We start from the raw sequence: 15,342 nt of genomic DNA, 5'->3' as shown, positions 1-15,342 counted from the left end.
AATTCCACCATTAGCCCTATGCGTTTATTTATTATTATTATTATTATTATTATTATTATTATTATTATTATTATTATTATTATTATTATTATTATTACTTTCTGCTTTTTTCTTAGTCTCCCATTCCCATACTAACAAGCCTCAGCAAGGGCTTACTCCATCTGGACTGGTATAGTAACTTCCACAGCCCATTACCAATAAAACCCTAGATTGGTGCTCCCAGGAAGTGTACTGCACCACAAGCGCTATGGGGTTCCCTTGATCTCTTTTGTGGATCTTGTCAACCTTGTCCTAACAGTTAGGCTGCCATTTCCTCACCCACTTGAGTTTTGCCAAGTTTTAATGTGCTTTCCTTATAAATCGAGCTGGCTTGTCGCATTTATTTGAATTGGACTGAACTGCTGAAATGGAGTTTGTAAATAGGAGTCTAGGAGGAGGACAAATATCTAATCTCATCCGCATCTGCTACCTTATGCATAAATATCTTGCTTCCAGAACACCCTTTTGTAAAAACTGCAAGCTCTGCAGTACCTTACAGAATAGTTAATGCTGACTGTAAAGTAGGAGCAGCATGTGTTCCAGATGCCACTGCAACCTCTCAGCCACTCAGCAGTTCCTCTGAAAGCCAAAGTGATCATGGCTGGCTGAAGTTCACCCAACCCTACCAGGGCTCACTTAATTGCACACTTCTTTCATTCACAGCCAGATCATGACATGGTCCAGACTCAAGCTAGCGACGTCTGGATCCTGCTGATCAATCTGCACTCACAGCAGACACTTACAGTATATTCTTCTTAATTCATTTTGACAGTCAGTTATATTCCTATTGTTTTCCACTAGTATTTTCTTTATAAAACTTTAGCTAGAACCACACTGCAGGGTGATGTGATCAATTATAATGATTGATTATTTATCTTTATTGATGATCTTGGGCAATCTGATATTGTGGTGAAAATACATATAAAAGCACCTTGTTCAAACACCCCCCCAAAAAACAACAACTCATGAGCATGCCCTCAATACAGAATCAAAAAGTGACCTTCCCTTCAGCATCTATCGTTTGTGTGGGGGCGTCTAGCCACTCATTACATTTTCATTCTTCAGCTATATAAAAAGAAGACTGCAGTTCTACTGGAATCACACTCTCTCTGATTGGAGACAGAGCTGGCGGGTGACAAGGATCAGACCTGAGAGAACACCCCCAAGGACAGAGGAAGCCCCCTCTCTCAGAATTTAATGAGACTGTAGGCCAACTGGCAACTGACATCACACTTCCAATCAGAGCGGCAGCCTCATCTTTAAATGAGGTTTAAAGTCACAGCTGGCATGCAGCGAAGTCTCTGCTCACACCTCTATACAGTACATACAGTTATCCTTTTTCATATTCCTTCCTGATTACATTTCTGCATAGTCGAATATCTCAGATTTTATAGCAGCAGACATGCACAGGCAAATCCCACACTAGGGGCATCCTGTCCTGGTTCTGGATGGCCAGGTCTTTTTTAGATTTTTGGGCTCTCTTTAAAGCATTAGCACTTGAGGAGCTGGCAGTTGTCTGGCTAAACCAGTAAGGAGGTGATTGGGGTACTTTAACACAGTCTGAATGCAAATTTACTGACACACCAGCTCTCCAGAACCAAGTTTAGGCATATCTGGTATACACCCTATCATTATTAATTTACCCGATACTGTGCAATATATACAGTACAAAAGAGTCCAATAAATGACTTGGCTCAGTGTTTACTAGGCAAGCAAGATTTCCTAGACCTCATTCTTTAACAATGTTGTGCCTCCCTCTTTCTCCTTCTTAGATTGCAATAATCTGAAACTCCGTGCCACAATCTGTTACCCAATAGCAAATGAGCTATGAATACAGTATCATGCCATGTTCCTTATATTTCACTTTTTAAATACTGCTGAGCTGGATGAATACAATAAAATGGGATTCAGCCCAAGCCATCTTAATCTCAGTGCTCTCAATATAGAAAGCGGGCTCAACACCACTGCTGTATTTGTGGTTGGAAGACGTAAAATAATTTTATATTACATTTTAACGATTTTAAGATCCACTGCTCAGGCATCTCATTGGGAGCTCAACCATAAATACCCTTTAAACAAAAGCATATCAAGATTAATTGTAAATTAAATATGTCAGACTCTGAGATTCCTGTTTTCGCATTAACTAAGGAAAAGCCTGGTACCTTACAAATTGCTCCACTGTTCCCCAGAAAGCACTACTGTTCCCTTTTGCCCCCCATCACACCCTCAATGATGGAAACAGGGTCTTAAGAAACTCAATGAGAATAGCTCATTCCAAAAAAGGAGAATAAATGTAACCGATCAATGTGTTTTCTATTTGAAAATAACCCTGTAAGCGTCATTCATACTGTATATAAAGCCATCTTAAAATCTTGAAAGTTTTATTTCATCTAAATAATTTAAATTTTTCAGTCATGCATAATGCCTGAGAGCCATTAAAATAGTTTGCAAATTATGTCAGAGTAAAGTAACGTTTGAAAGGTGCTGTGATCCTTTGAAGGAAACGAAAAAGTTATTCACAATTCAAGCAACATTAAATTTAGAGACCACGATTTCTGTAGTGTTTCAGGACTGAGTGGTTTTCTGTGAGACAATATAAACCTTTTCATAACCTATTTATGAATAAAGGAGTGGTATAAGAATTAACATTCTGTGTTTATTTTGAAGCAGCCTTCCAGCTCATTTACATGGATGCCAATATACAGTATATTTGGTTTAAGTCAACAATTTCTGACAATTTTGACAAAGTCATTTCACATCAAAGGAGAGAACATGCATATTATTACACATTCCTGAAGTGAAAACTCTCTTCGTGAAGGTGAAATCTAGTTGCTCCTTATTGAAGGGCACCAAGATCAGTCTTTAGATCAATTGAAGACATAATCAGGTTGATGTACACATCTCTCACCTGCTGTTATCCAATGAACAATGGCTGGAGACAGCTTACAACATACGGGTACAGTACACTAGCAATAAAGGCAGGATAAACTCTGAGACCTGTTAGAAAAGACAACCAACCACATTTTGTGAGGCCAAAGCAAGAAAAGCCTTTAACAGGTGTTGGTATTTTTAATTTTAAAGTCCTTATCTTTGAAATACTTTTGCTTTGCTTCCAATAATCAGGATTTTTCATGATTGTCCACATTTCTGAAAAGGGTGCAAAAGTATTTTTTCTTTGCAGAGGAGAGTTAGAATGGCACAGAAAGTATTGTATGTTCACCTCTAGTTAAGGACACCTCAGGATTAAAGATAAAAGGATTCATTGTCATTAGAAGCTTTCCCATTGAAAGTGTCCTTTTAGACAACTGGTTAATGCCCGTCAATTAACCAAAGAGGGGTTATCCTAAATATCTGTGAAACACCTGCAAATACATAAACACATTGAGACCAGATGTAGCCCCTGAAAATGGCACATTATTAACCAATGGTTGGCAAACACTTACCCTGGTCCTGAGCCATTTCTGAGTTACCAGTACATAGTAGCATACAGCATATCGATCACTATATCTCCACCCTTCACTAACGAGCATGGTGACAGCTCTGTTCATGCCTTACCTACACTGGTATATTATATAAAGCACGTTAGGTTTTAACATACACACAGAGAAAGGCTGCTCTTCTGGGAACTGTCAGAATTCAATACGGGGGGGATTGGCAACAAGGGGTGGAGGGAGGGGGTCTTGAATGGGTGTTGGCAAGCACAGCTAGGCTTTAAGTATAACGTAATCTTGTGCAATGATGACTGCAGGACATTATAGTCTGATAGCCTTGTTATTTTTGTTCAATACAGTTTCTAAAAGTATGACGTGGTGGCCAAGAACCACCTGCCCCTAGAGGGTTCCCTATTACTGATCAGTTAGGAGTAAAACGAGTGAAATTAGGAAATTACTATTAAAACTGCTTGATTTTGACTTATATATTAAAGTGTTAAAAGTGGAGAAGGAGAAAAAAACCTTTTGCACTGATGAGCAAAGCCAGTGGAGCACAAAGTTAACAAATAATAAAGAATAGGTAGGTTGGGAAGATAACTGTTTAATACTGTACATGCTGTGATCTGCACAGCTTTATAGCTTCAAGCTCACAGCATCCGGTCATCAGTGAGGCTCTAACCATCAGTGCAGGCTATCAGCGAGCTGCTGCATGGCAATCTGTCTGTCAGCATACCATCAGCGCTTCTTAAAAGCTTAAAAGAGAAAAGAGAATGCCAAAATTCATCAGATCGAGGACAAGGACCATACTGTACTTGTCCTGCAGTGATAAACAGGCAGCAGAAAAAAGGCACCACAGTGAGAGCAATCAAATGGTGATTTAGATACCCTGTGAGCTCCTGAACCTCACATGCTGTTTTCTTCTGTAGGCAAAGATGGAGGGAATGTCAGATCCAGGCCAAAGATCCCTCTCACTCTCCTTCCATTACAGTAATCCTTTGAGATCTCACAAAGCTGAACTGGCCTCCACTGTCATGTTTCAGTGCAGTTACAGTAATTTCCTCATTGTGGCCCAGCGTTGTTGGTATTGTCTTTGCCAAGGCCACATTTCCAGGTAACTTGGCATCTGCAGCAGCTGTCGGGGAAATCAAAGCAGCAGGAGCAGAGCAGGGATTGAGGGAAGGTGGCCATGAGAGATGAATCAGGAAAGATGTCCAGGGTCACCTTCCACCTGCAGGCTTAGCCAATTAAAGGCTACACTTAATGCAGTATAGGCATGTCCCAAAAATGCACAATAACTTTACAAAAAATGGGAGAAATAAAGGGAATTTAAAATGCTTAATTTCCTGATTAATTTAAGCACTGTTAGGCTAATTTGACCATATTAGTTATTTGCCTTTGGCTATGGTAAATTCAGCAGAAGCTACTGTATCAAACACATCATCCCTTTACAAAGTCCATCAGTTACCGTGTTATGAAGGAAATCAGGCAGATTCCAGGAGCCAGGGGAGGAGCAGGTTGGACTCTGCTGCTCTTAATCCAGCGCCCGCAGAGAACAAAATTGCTCATGTGAAGCATAAACTACCAGAGACAAAATGGAAAAAAAAAACAATAGCAGGAGAATGCAAAAAAAAACAGCTGTCTATCCAGCCGCCTTCAGTGAAGTGAGAAGCAGAAGAGTGCGCTAAGTAAACAGGAGTCTGGCAGAATGCTGCCCGAGTGATCTCTGGTCTTAGGAAGCTGTGCGCTGGGAATAAGGAGGAAACTGCTCTCAAGGCAACATGAAGGTGAGAGTCCTGCCTAAATGTTTCCAGATGGCAAAGACACTGAGGCAGTGCCAGCTCTGGAACAAGCTGAGCAGCACAGAAGAGCTGCAGGACACACTGTGTGCTGTCTCAAGACAGAGATCTCCTGCCAGCCCACGGCACACCCGCTGTAGCAGACCGCAGCCTGAGGAGGAATGCCTTCCTTTCTCCAACCCTGGCTGTTCTTGCTTCTCTCTGGGAGTCCAAAAACACACACAGCCTGAGTTCCTGATGCTACCAACTCGGTCTGCAAATATACAACGAAGGCAGGGAATTTAGGACACCAAAACACTGAACTGACACTGAAATGACCAGATGACGGAATGAAGTATCTCGGACAATGCTGGAAAAGGCTAATATTAATAACATAATTTCAATAATTTCTTGTGCACAAAAGTTCGACATTTTCCAAATGGAAAATCGGAGTGTAAGTTTGGCAAGCTTCACTTTAAATTTGAAGATAAATAATGCTGCTTTTCAGTAACAAGTAAATGGGTTAACTATAGTAACAAGTCCTTTTATGGCGATTCTTTTGGACTAATTAAGGAAAAAGAATGACTGAACTCCATTACACTTCTCTGTTTGTTTTTCTAAGCTCTCCATAGTCAGGTTTCAGATACTGCTGACTGTTATGTTTTGCAAATTGACGAGATCTAAAAAGCTAATGTAATAAAGCTACATTTAATAGAAACATATGATGTTCTCATGGTTTAGTGCTCTGTTAAAATACTGGATATCTCTGTGTCCAAAACAGTGGCTGAAGAGAGGAATTTCCTGCACTGACCTAGTTTTTGTGACAGGTGTCTTTTTGTTTTCTCCAGACTTCATCAAAGAAGTCTGAAAACAACACTGAAAAAGAGAGAGAGAACAGGGAGAGAACACCACTGTGTTGTAGTGACCCTAGAGCCAGCCACACTCTCCTCTTTCACGATTTCAGAGGTCAACACTGGCTGGTCCAAGTCCAAAAACCACTGTCATTGCTTCCACCTGTACAGTGTGCATACAGTACGAGCAACAGGTCTGCTGTTAAACAGGTCATTAGGACAGCAGCTTATTTCCATGCAGCAGCCGAGTTAGGATTTAGAATTATGGGGTGATCCTGAAGACATGACTCTTTCCTCTCACACAACTCTCTAATTAGTAAAAAATAACTAACCACAATTTAAATTCTGCAAGTTATGTTATTGGTATAGCCACTGACATGGAAAATAACACAAAAAAACTTTATGCGGCCTGAATACAATAGCATATTTCTAAAGTGGGAAAGAAATGGGAACTTGGACAGCATCTGAAGAAAGGTGGAGTGGTAAGGCCGACCCTGATCATCATTCATTATTCAAAAGCCTGAATGTATAACCCAGCATTTATAGATTGTTAATAAAATATGAGGTGTTTCAGAAATACATTACCCACAGGTAAAGCAGGATTTTCATCCCTGTAATGAAGTATCGCTCATTCTGCCAGGTGGCTCAAGGAGGGCAGTTGGGCCCCTGAGTGAATTGCCAGGTCAGGCTAAGCTGCTGACTGAACAACATACAAATCAATCCTGCAGGACCCGCCCCACACTCAACAGCACTGTGGAAAATGCCATGGGCGAGAACATGAATTTATTCTTGACAAACTGGCAGAAAAAAAAAGATCTTGATTCACCCCACATCAACATCTCTTAAATCATAAGCAGCTTTGGTTGTTTTTTCTAATGATCACCAGATGCTCAGGCCCTCTACCCGCTGAGAGCACATCGACAGAGCAGGACAGAAAGAACTGCAGAGCCCCCAGGACACTCTCACTGCCTCAGACATGGACACTGATGCACTTCACACGCACTTGCATAGTCAGGGACTCGGACCATACCATACAGCCCTGAGGTACACAGTCCAGAGGCAGGCAGAGATCTCTAACCTGCTTGAAGACAAAGTGCAGAAGAAAACATAACTAACGACAGAAAAAGCCTCAGAGAAACACAGCATTCTCTCTCACTGCACAGTGAAAGCGACTGATCCAGGGCAGTATCTGTCACTGTCAGTATTAAAGTGGGTGTCTACTGAGAAAACACACTTGCTTTTTTCTTAAACAAATATTCCATTACCATTCAAGAATATACTACTAAAAGTCCTCCTTCATTGATCATTAAATTGTAATACTTCATACTTTAAAATCAATATGTCCCTGAACAACCAGCTGCAGATGAAGAATAAGAAAAATGCAAACATCCACAAAACCCAACATAAACCCAACGATTTCCAATTTCAGGAAAACAGTCTAGAAAGGAAGGAGACAGAGCTTAAAAGAAGCTGAATTATGATATGATGGATGTGGAAGCAGTACAGGATAGATGGAAAAAATTAAAAGTATTCTTGTATATTTGAAGACCTAAGCAGATTTATTTTAGGAGTAAATAAATCAAAGGCTAGAAAGTAATAGCTAATTTGTTTTTTAATAAACTGATTACAAAATCTAAAGAAAAAGACAGCACTTTATGAGCATAAAGGAAAAATATCAATTTAAAGACAAGGAATTATGTGAATTATAGAAAGAGTAAAAAAAAGATATTTGGAATTTCAAAAGAGGCACAGAAAGGAATATTGCAATGGAAGCTAAAATAACAAATGTGCTTTTTTATGTGCTCAATTATTTATTTCAGAACTGTAACAGCAAAAACAGGAAAGCATGAAGTAAATTGGATCCTGAGTAATTAAAGGAAACGTGTAAATGACAGAAAAGCAACTTATGAATAATTTACTCAGGTGCTCACCCAGAAAGAAATAAACAACATACTTCAGACTGAGGAAACATAGACTTTTATATTGAATATTGTTAACGTAGAGGGGGTAGAAGTTTTACAAGTACTAGAAACAGGATAAACAAATCTTCAGGGTCTGATAGTTTTCTCCCAGTGGTACCTAAAGAACCAAGAGATCTTATTTCTAGGCTGTAAACAAAACCCTTCCAACAATCGCTCAAGACATGCATAATACACAGTGACTTCAAAATTACTAATGTGCTCTATATGGAAATATGATCCTAATGGACAGGCAATATGGCTTTAGAAAAGGTAGGTCTTGCTAAATTTACTACTTAGTGTTTTGAGCAACAGTAACTGACACATGGAGCATACAATATGGTAATTTGGATTTTCAGAAGGGCTTGGATAAAATTCCTCATAAGAGAGTAATTCTCAAATTGCAGGTAAAAGGTATTCAATGCAATGTGTGTTTGAATTGAGAACTAGTAAGAATAGAAAACAGAGTACAGATAAGAGCTAAATGCTCAAATTAATGTGATGTAATTAGTGAAGGTCCACAGGGATCCATATAAGGGCCACTGCTCTTCCTGAATTACATAAATGATCTAGATTGCAGTATAGTTAGCAAAGTAGGCAAGTTTGCAGATGATACCAAAGTCGGATGATTATCAAACAATAAAGAAGCATCTAAGGAAATGCAAAAAGATTGAGATGGATTGAGATATTGTTTCAAGAAATTGCTGAGTCATACATTTAAAACAAGTTAGTTAGGGGTAATAAGCTACCTTTTAGGAATTATCTACAGTAAGTGGACTTTTTAACAACAAAAATGTTAAGAGATTACAGGTACAAATTAAAGTTACTTACACTGTGATATATTATTGTACAGTATGTAGCCCCTATATTAAAATAATTAGTAACAGTAATTTTATGTGGCATCTTTTGTTATAGCAATAATTGTAAAAATACATATCTTTGTCTGTTCCTTTGGTTTACTGAAGGTAACCTTGGTAAATGTATGCTCAAAATATAGTAATAAAGTCTGATTCCTCCCATCAGGATCAAGCCGGAATACTAATTTCTCCCAGAAATTCAGAGACATGTATCAAAGGAAACCTTTCCTAAGGCCATCATACACAATGCCTTGTCAGAGACACATATACTTACACTGGAATTGCATTACTCACCACTGAAACCAGTGATCATGTGCCTGTTGCACAAACACAGCCTTCGTGAATGTATGAGACCGAGCTGCACAGCCAGGCCTATCAGCGAAAGCTGGTTAAGTTACAGTGTGCTCCAGGAAGGCCAAACCACAAGGAAAAGGGACTGTTATTCCACATCCAGCATCTCAGGGCCTCTGACTCGCCCAGTGATCCCAGACCCTAAATCTGCCTCTCACCCCCACCCCCTACTCTCCACAGGAGAGCCAGCATTATGAATACATAAATATGTCATAATCTAAACACTCAAATCAATTAGATCAAGCCTTAGACTCCCAGACTCACATAGTTGTTCTCTCTTGAGGGGTTTTCTCTCAGCAGTGCCGGGGCACTTTCTTGTGTTTTACTTGACCATGCTAAACTTGATTTAACCCTCTGTTGCCTGAGCCAGAACATCATCGATAAGCTGTCGAGGCCGAAAGAAATCAAAACAATGAGGTAATTATTGAACTAAAATTAAAGCACTTTACATCGATCCTACAGCAGCAAAAATCTCTTTTTTAAATGTAATGGTTTTCTCAGCGGACCCATAGTAACATAAGAAGTTAGACAAAATGCATGACGAAATAACCATTTGATTGTTAGCCTTGGCTTCCTTCCTTTGCCCTACTGAACTGGCCAGTTAGCTCACTGTTGTTTATCCCATAAACCTAATTTCAGACAAAAGACTTGAGAAATGTGTTATTAAATCTCCACAAGGTTATATTTCAGCTGGGGTATATTTTTTAAAGAATTTAGTTAAAAGTGAATCTACTGTACATTACTAGCTTTATGAAACACTTTTGCAAATACTGTATGCTGTACTACTGATTTATTTACAAATACAGTAAAATCATTAACAAATTTAAAAAGGCTATAGTTCTTCTACAAACACTACTGATCTCATCAGTATGTCAAATTACTATCCAGGAAACAGAATCAGGTACAAAAACCTTATTCCAATCACAGGCCTATATACAGTACTGTTTACCTCAGTTTAATTGCCATTTTAGTTTGCATGACCTACTGTAGGCTTCCTAAAACTCAATTTTAATTCAAATGTCAAGGCAATTGCTCACTTCTCCACCTAATATGTTGTGCACTGGAACTGATCCCATACATTACTTGATTGTTGCATTTAGGCCTGCATCACTGTCTGGTATGGCAACTGCACCGCATCCGACAGTAAGGCACTGCAGTGGGTGGTCAAAACTGCCCAACACATCATCGGCAGTGCCTTACCATTCATCCAGGAAATCTACAACACCAGAAGTCTGAAAAAATCCACCAAAATTATGTCTGACCCCATTCATCCCTGTCATAACTTGTCTGTCTCCCTGTCATCTGATAAAAGGTTCCGAATGCTCCAGTCGCACGCAACTAGACTCCAAAATAGCTTCTTCCCCAGGGCAGTCAAGCTGGTGACGCCCCCACTCCCTCCCATCATACTATGATCTCTCCTCGCTTCTTCCTGTACCCACAATGACTGTACTCCAACACCTCTACATACACGACAACTGAGTGCAAGCTGAAATTGTACATACAACTGTACTAGTTGTACTATTTATTAATCATTAAATGACTTTTGTACTGTTTTGGTCCTGTTTGTATACTTTCTCTTTTTGCGTATTTGCACAGTTTTTGAGGATTTTGCACTGGCACCATACTGTTGTTTACACTGTTATTGTTATTGCATTACTGTCTTTTGACTTGTATTCTGTTCTATTTATATACTACACCTGAGAGACTAATGAGAAACACTTTTCACTATACTATGCACCCGTGTAAGTATAATGACAAATAAAGTTGAATTTAATTGAATTAGGTTAGTGCTACTGTACTTCCGTGGTGGATGGAATGGATCTCTCCTGGATTTAAAACACCTGGGGATCATGAATATGATACAAATGCAAGAAATGAATATATTGTGAAAACAGCATTACCACCTTACAGCCAGAACTCAACAGAAGTTATAAGCTAAGTAGGTGATGGTGGTGACCAGTAAGAAGCACTCTTCCCTCTGTTCCAGAATTTCTACATACAGTAAGTGCCATGGTGACTGATGACACTGTGCTACAGTAGGTATAGTACCATCTTTAGATGAAACAATATATAGAGGGCCCGACCACATTATTCTTAAAGTTTGCATTGTACATAAGTGTAGGATATTAACCTTGCTGTTCTGGCTACATTTCACTCTGGGCATGATCAGTCTGGCCTTCCTAAAACCCCTTACACACACTACTGAAGCAAGCTCTCATTTCATCTCCTGTTCTGCTGGGCAGTGGGGCTGCTGGTGCACAATAACTACAGTGTGTCAACCAGGTGATGGACAATGTGGGTCACTCACTATATGTAAAGTATTACGGCATTCTTTGAACTGAAAGATGCTCTACAAATGTAACAAGTTCATAAAAAAAAACATTGCTTATTGTTTCATCATTCTAGATAAATATTGGTTCATGCTATTAGGATTGTATATAACAACTGATGTCTGAGGAGCCTATGTGATTAGACCCCAACCTTGGAACACCATCACTGGCAGTCTACTGAATACCCAGTCTGCACAGCCGAACGAGGCACCAAACCCTCTACAGTGCACCAAAAGACTGGCCCACTATAACTGTCTCATTTGACCACACGAGACCTGTCACAACTGCAACAAGCACCAAGATCAATGTGAAGAAGCACTAGAAGGCTTCCATCTCACTAGCCCATGAAAGGCATAGTGTAAAATGGCAGACAAAACAGTTGGCGCTGGAAAGAGAATAAGGGAGGAGAATATAAAGGGCGAACTACCCTTTAATAGAGGCAGCAGGCTAGAGCAGTCTAGCCCTGAAGGAAAGGGTCCCTCTGATTAAGAAGTGTGGGCTCCCCCCCTGTGGCGACAGCAGAGCTGTGAAGTGCTACAGTGTATTGTAGGGCAGGCTCTCTTGGCCCAGCAGCACAGACACTATTGAGTCCCTGAACAAACCCCCAGCCTGTGATGAAGAGGGCTTTGTCTGCAGGACAGGGGGGTGGGTCAGGACTGGAGGGAGTCGGGGGGTGCTTCCACAGACAGGAACCCTTGTGAGGAGACTGGCTTGGCTTCCAGACCCCTAGGACCCTCCACACAGAGATTGCTGGTAGTGACGATGGTGCAAATGGCAGTGGGGGTTGAGGAATAAACACGTGCCATACATGGTTATATTGTGAGCTTCCTCCAGTAATAGGAAAATAAAATCTCAGTGCTTGTGGAGACCATATGAGACCCAGCTACAGTATATAGCCAAGTGTATCAGTGAGAGATGCTTAAGTTACAGTATTTGTAGTTTCCCAGAATTTACTTTAAGAGTGTGTGAAGCAGCTCTAACATCTCATGCTATTTTGGAAACAAACTATTTCACTGGCTTCCACACAACAGCAAAGGTTTCTATGACAAGGCATTGTGAGTGCTTCCAAGAAGCTGCATAAAGTATGGTGTCTGGTAGGTAAAAACAACATTATTAATATCCCAGGAAGAACAGTCATTAAAAAGGAATATTTCCTTGGAAACCTTTGAAAAATACTTCCACAGTACTTTCATTACAAAAATCAACAGTAGCTTTTATTCTAGTACAGTAGGTCCATCAGTCAATTCCCCCTCACTGTTGTAATGTACGTCACACTTCCTGGTGCCTGGGTGCTGTGTACATACTCTCCATTAGGACTTTTTATTGATAGTCAGATGAAACGGTCATTAGAGATGGCAAAACCATAGTCAAGCCTAAACTCACAGTTGTGGCCTCCATGGGTTTTTATTCTCAGCTGTGCTTACTAAAGAAGAACAGCAGCCCTGTTCCAGGAAGCCAGGCAGGCAGGGGTTAATGCAGACCAGCAACACTGAGCTTCTCTATGAAATCACTAATTGACATAATCTTTAAACTCCATCTTGTCAGCCCCTTTTCAGCAGAGCAGCCAGGTTAATCAATGGGACTCGGGGGCTGGCCAGTCCCTTTCAGGCTTTCTAAAGCTTTTTATTTGGTGCCTAAGGAAGCCTTAACAAATAAAGCTATTCTGTGTCATTGTCTGGTGGGAATGGCAAGCTGCCATGACGGGCTCATGCCCCCCCACCCCTCCTGTCCCCTCTCAGTCTGCTTTCCCACGTGGAGAGGACTGAGGAGGGAGGCTCACACAATGCATCTTTAGGGGAGACTTCAGATTCCTATCTGCCTGTTGGAATTGGGGTCATTAGGGCTGCGGCACTGGATTCCCCCTCCCTCTTCCTCTGTCTTTTTAATTCCAATGAATTTAGTGCCTCTGAAAAGGTGCAGGGCCGACGGGCCCCTATGACTCTATCAGTCAGCCTGCCAATGCCTCTCCATTGACAAGTCGACCCCTAAAGCAGGTTTACACTAAGCACAGACTTAACCTTTACATTAGCTTTCACTTCACATTTTAAACAATTTTTAGCCCCATGGTAATGTCTGGGTGGGAGTGTTACAGTAGCAATTCAAGATATTGCCTGGGAATACATATTTAAGTAAATTATATTCATGCAATTTTGCGGATATATTTTGACACAAATTCTAAAGGAGGTTAGACGAGATAAAGATAGCAAACAATCTTGTGATAATGCAGAAAATAGACTGTAGCAAAATATTCAGAAAGACTGCAACATGCACAACAAGTGCAAACACTGGAAATTTACAAGCTGATGACAGTACGAGAAGCAGGGCAGATATTTCCATCAGACGTATGAGACATAGACTCATGGCTTGTAGGACAAAAATATAGGGGACTGAAAGTGCTGGGCATGTTCCTCTGTCACAAGGACATAATAACAAGGCTACACAATGATGTCAAAGCACTGGAGCAATGCAGTGATGTAGATTGGACTATGAAGATTAGACACAGGAGCAGGATGTACAGCATTAAAGTAGCAATTTCTGGGAGCACCAGCAGCCATCTGAGCTTACAGTCTCCTTACAGAGGAGCCCAGATAAACCATGCTGGGTTTTTTCTTCCTATTAACTTGATTCACTTTTTTTAAATATATAAATATATAAACTGCAATGAGTTCCCCTGAAACAAAAATGAGGCCTTTCAAGTTTTTTTTTAATGTTTATGTTTTACAGATTTTAATGATCCAAACCGTAAAATCGCAACAGATGTTTGGCAGGGGAACAGAACAAGTTTTTTTTAATAAAAAAAGAAAAATGAAGTTTCAGCTAAAGAAACGAAGTAGAAAATTGTAAAGATTGTGCGGTCTGAAGCTGATCCAGAGGCGGGCGGAGGTGCGCTAGCTCAGAAATGTCAACACTGTAGCACGTCCATTTGGCACCACTCAGACACAGGCCAGGCCTCACAGGCAGGACCTTGGGCTTCCTCACATACTGCCTGCCCACTAGAGTCTGGGGGAACCTCCGTCACTACGGCACATACAGTCCAGCTGGAGCTTGTCAAACTGCAGAAAAAACCACGTCTCCCAGCCCCTATTACACAGATATTAGAACACGTACAAAACTAAAATTAATTTGCTTCATACTCAACCACATGCCACACTGTCACCAGTATACTGTACTTTTTCTGCTCCTGCTCTGCTGTCAATTCTGTACATTGCTTCTTGGCATCTGCCCTGATGTCGCATAGAAAACCTAGAGATGATTAATACTCCACTCTACAAACCAGTAACCTCAAATTGTAGTGCAATGTGGTTTGCTATTGTTCACACATCTTTAAGAGCAGGAGAGAGAAATCTTGTGGCAGCGGTGCTAATGAATGGGCTGGGACAGAGCCAGCCAGGCTGTGGCCACCTCCTGTCATAGTTACCAGAGGGAAACTGTACTCTAAAAGGCAGCCCAGCATCAACTGACAGGTATACACTGAGCAGAGAGGCAAGGAACTCCTTTAGCCTGGAATAAGGACAACCCTGGATTAATGTGTGTGAAAGGAAGGTCACCTGAAACCACTATGTCAAAGCTCAACACAGAAACTGAAGACACATTTGAAAGGGAAATTAAAGCATATCCAGGATTTGGGAATTTCAACAAGTAGCTTATTGGGCCAGGAGCTCCTGCAGAAAGACTAAGGTTGAGTGAGGACTTCACTCTAACTCCCTAGAATGCAAAATCTTGCCATTCCTCCCACAAGACACATTACCC

This window comes from Lepisosteus oculatus, chromosome 4 (genome assembly GCF_040954835.1).
Source record: "Lepisosteus oculatus isolate fLepOcu1 chromosome 4, fLepOcu1.hap2, whole genome shotgun sequence".
Taxonomy (NCBI): domain Eukaryota; kingdom Metazoa; phylum Chordata; class Actinopteri; order Semionotiformes; family Lepisosteidae; genus Lepisosteus; species Lepisosteus oculatus.
Note: the sequence above shows the minus strand (reverse complement) of the source record.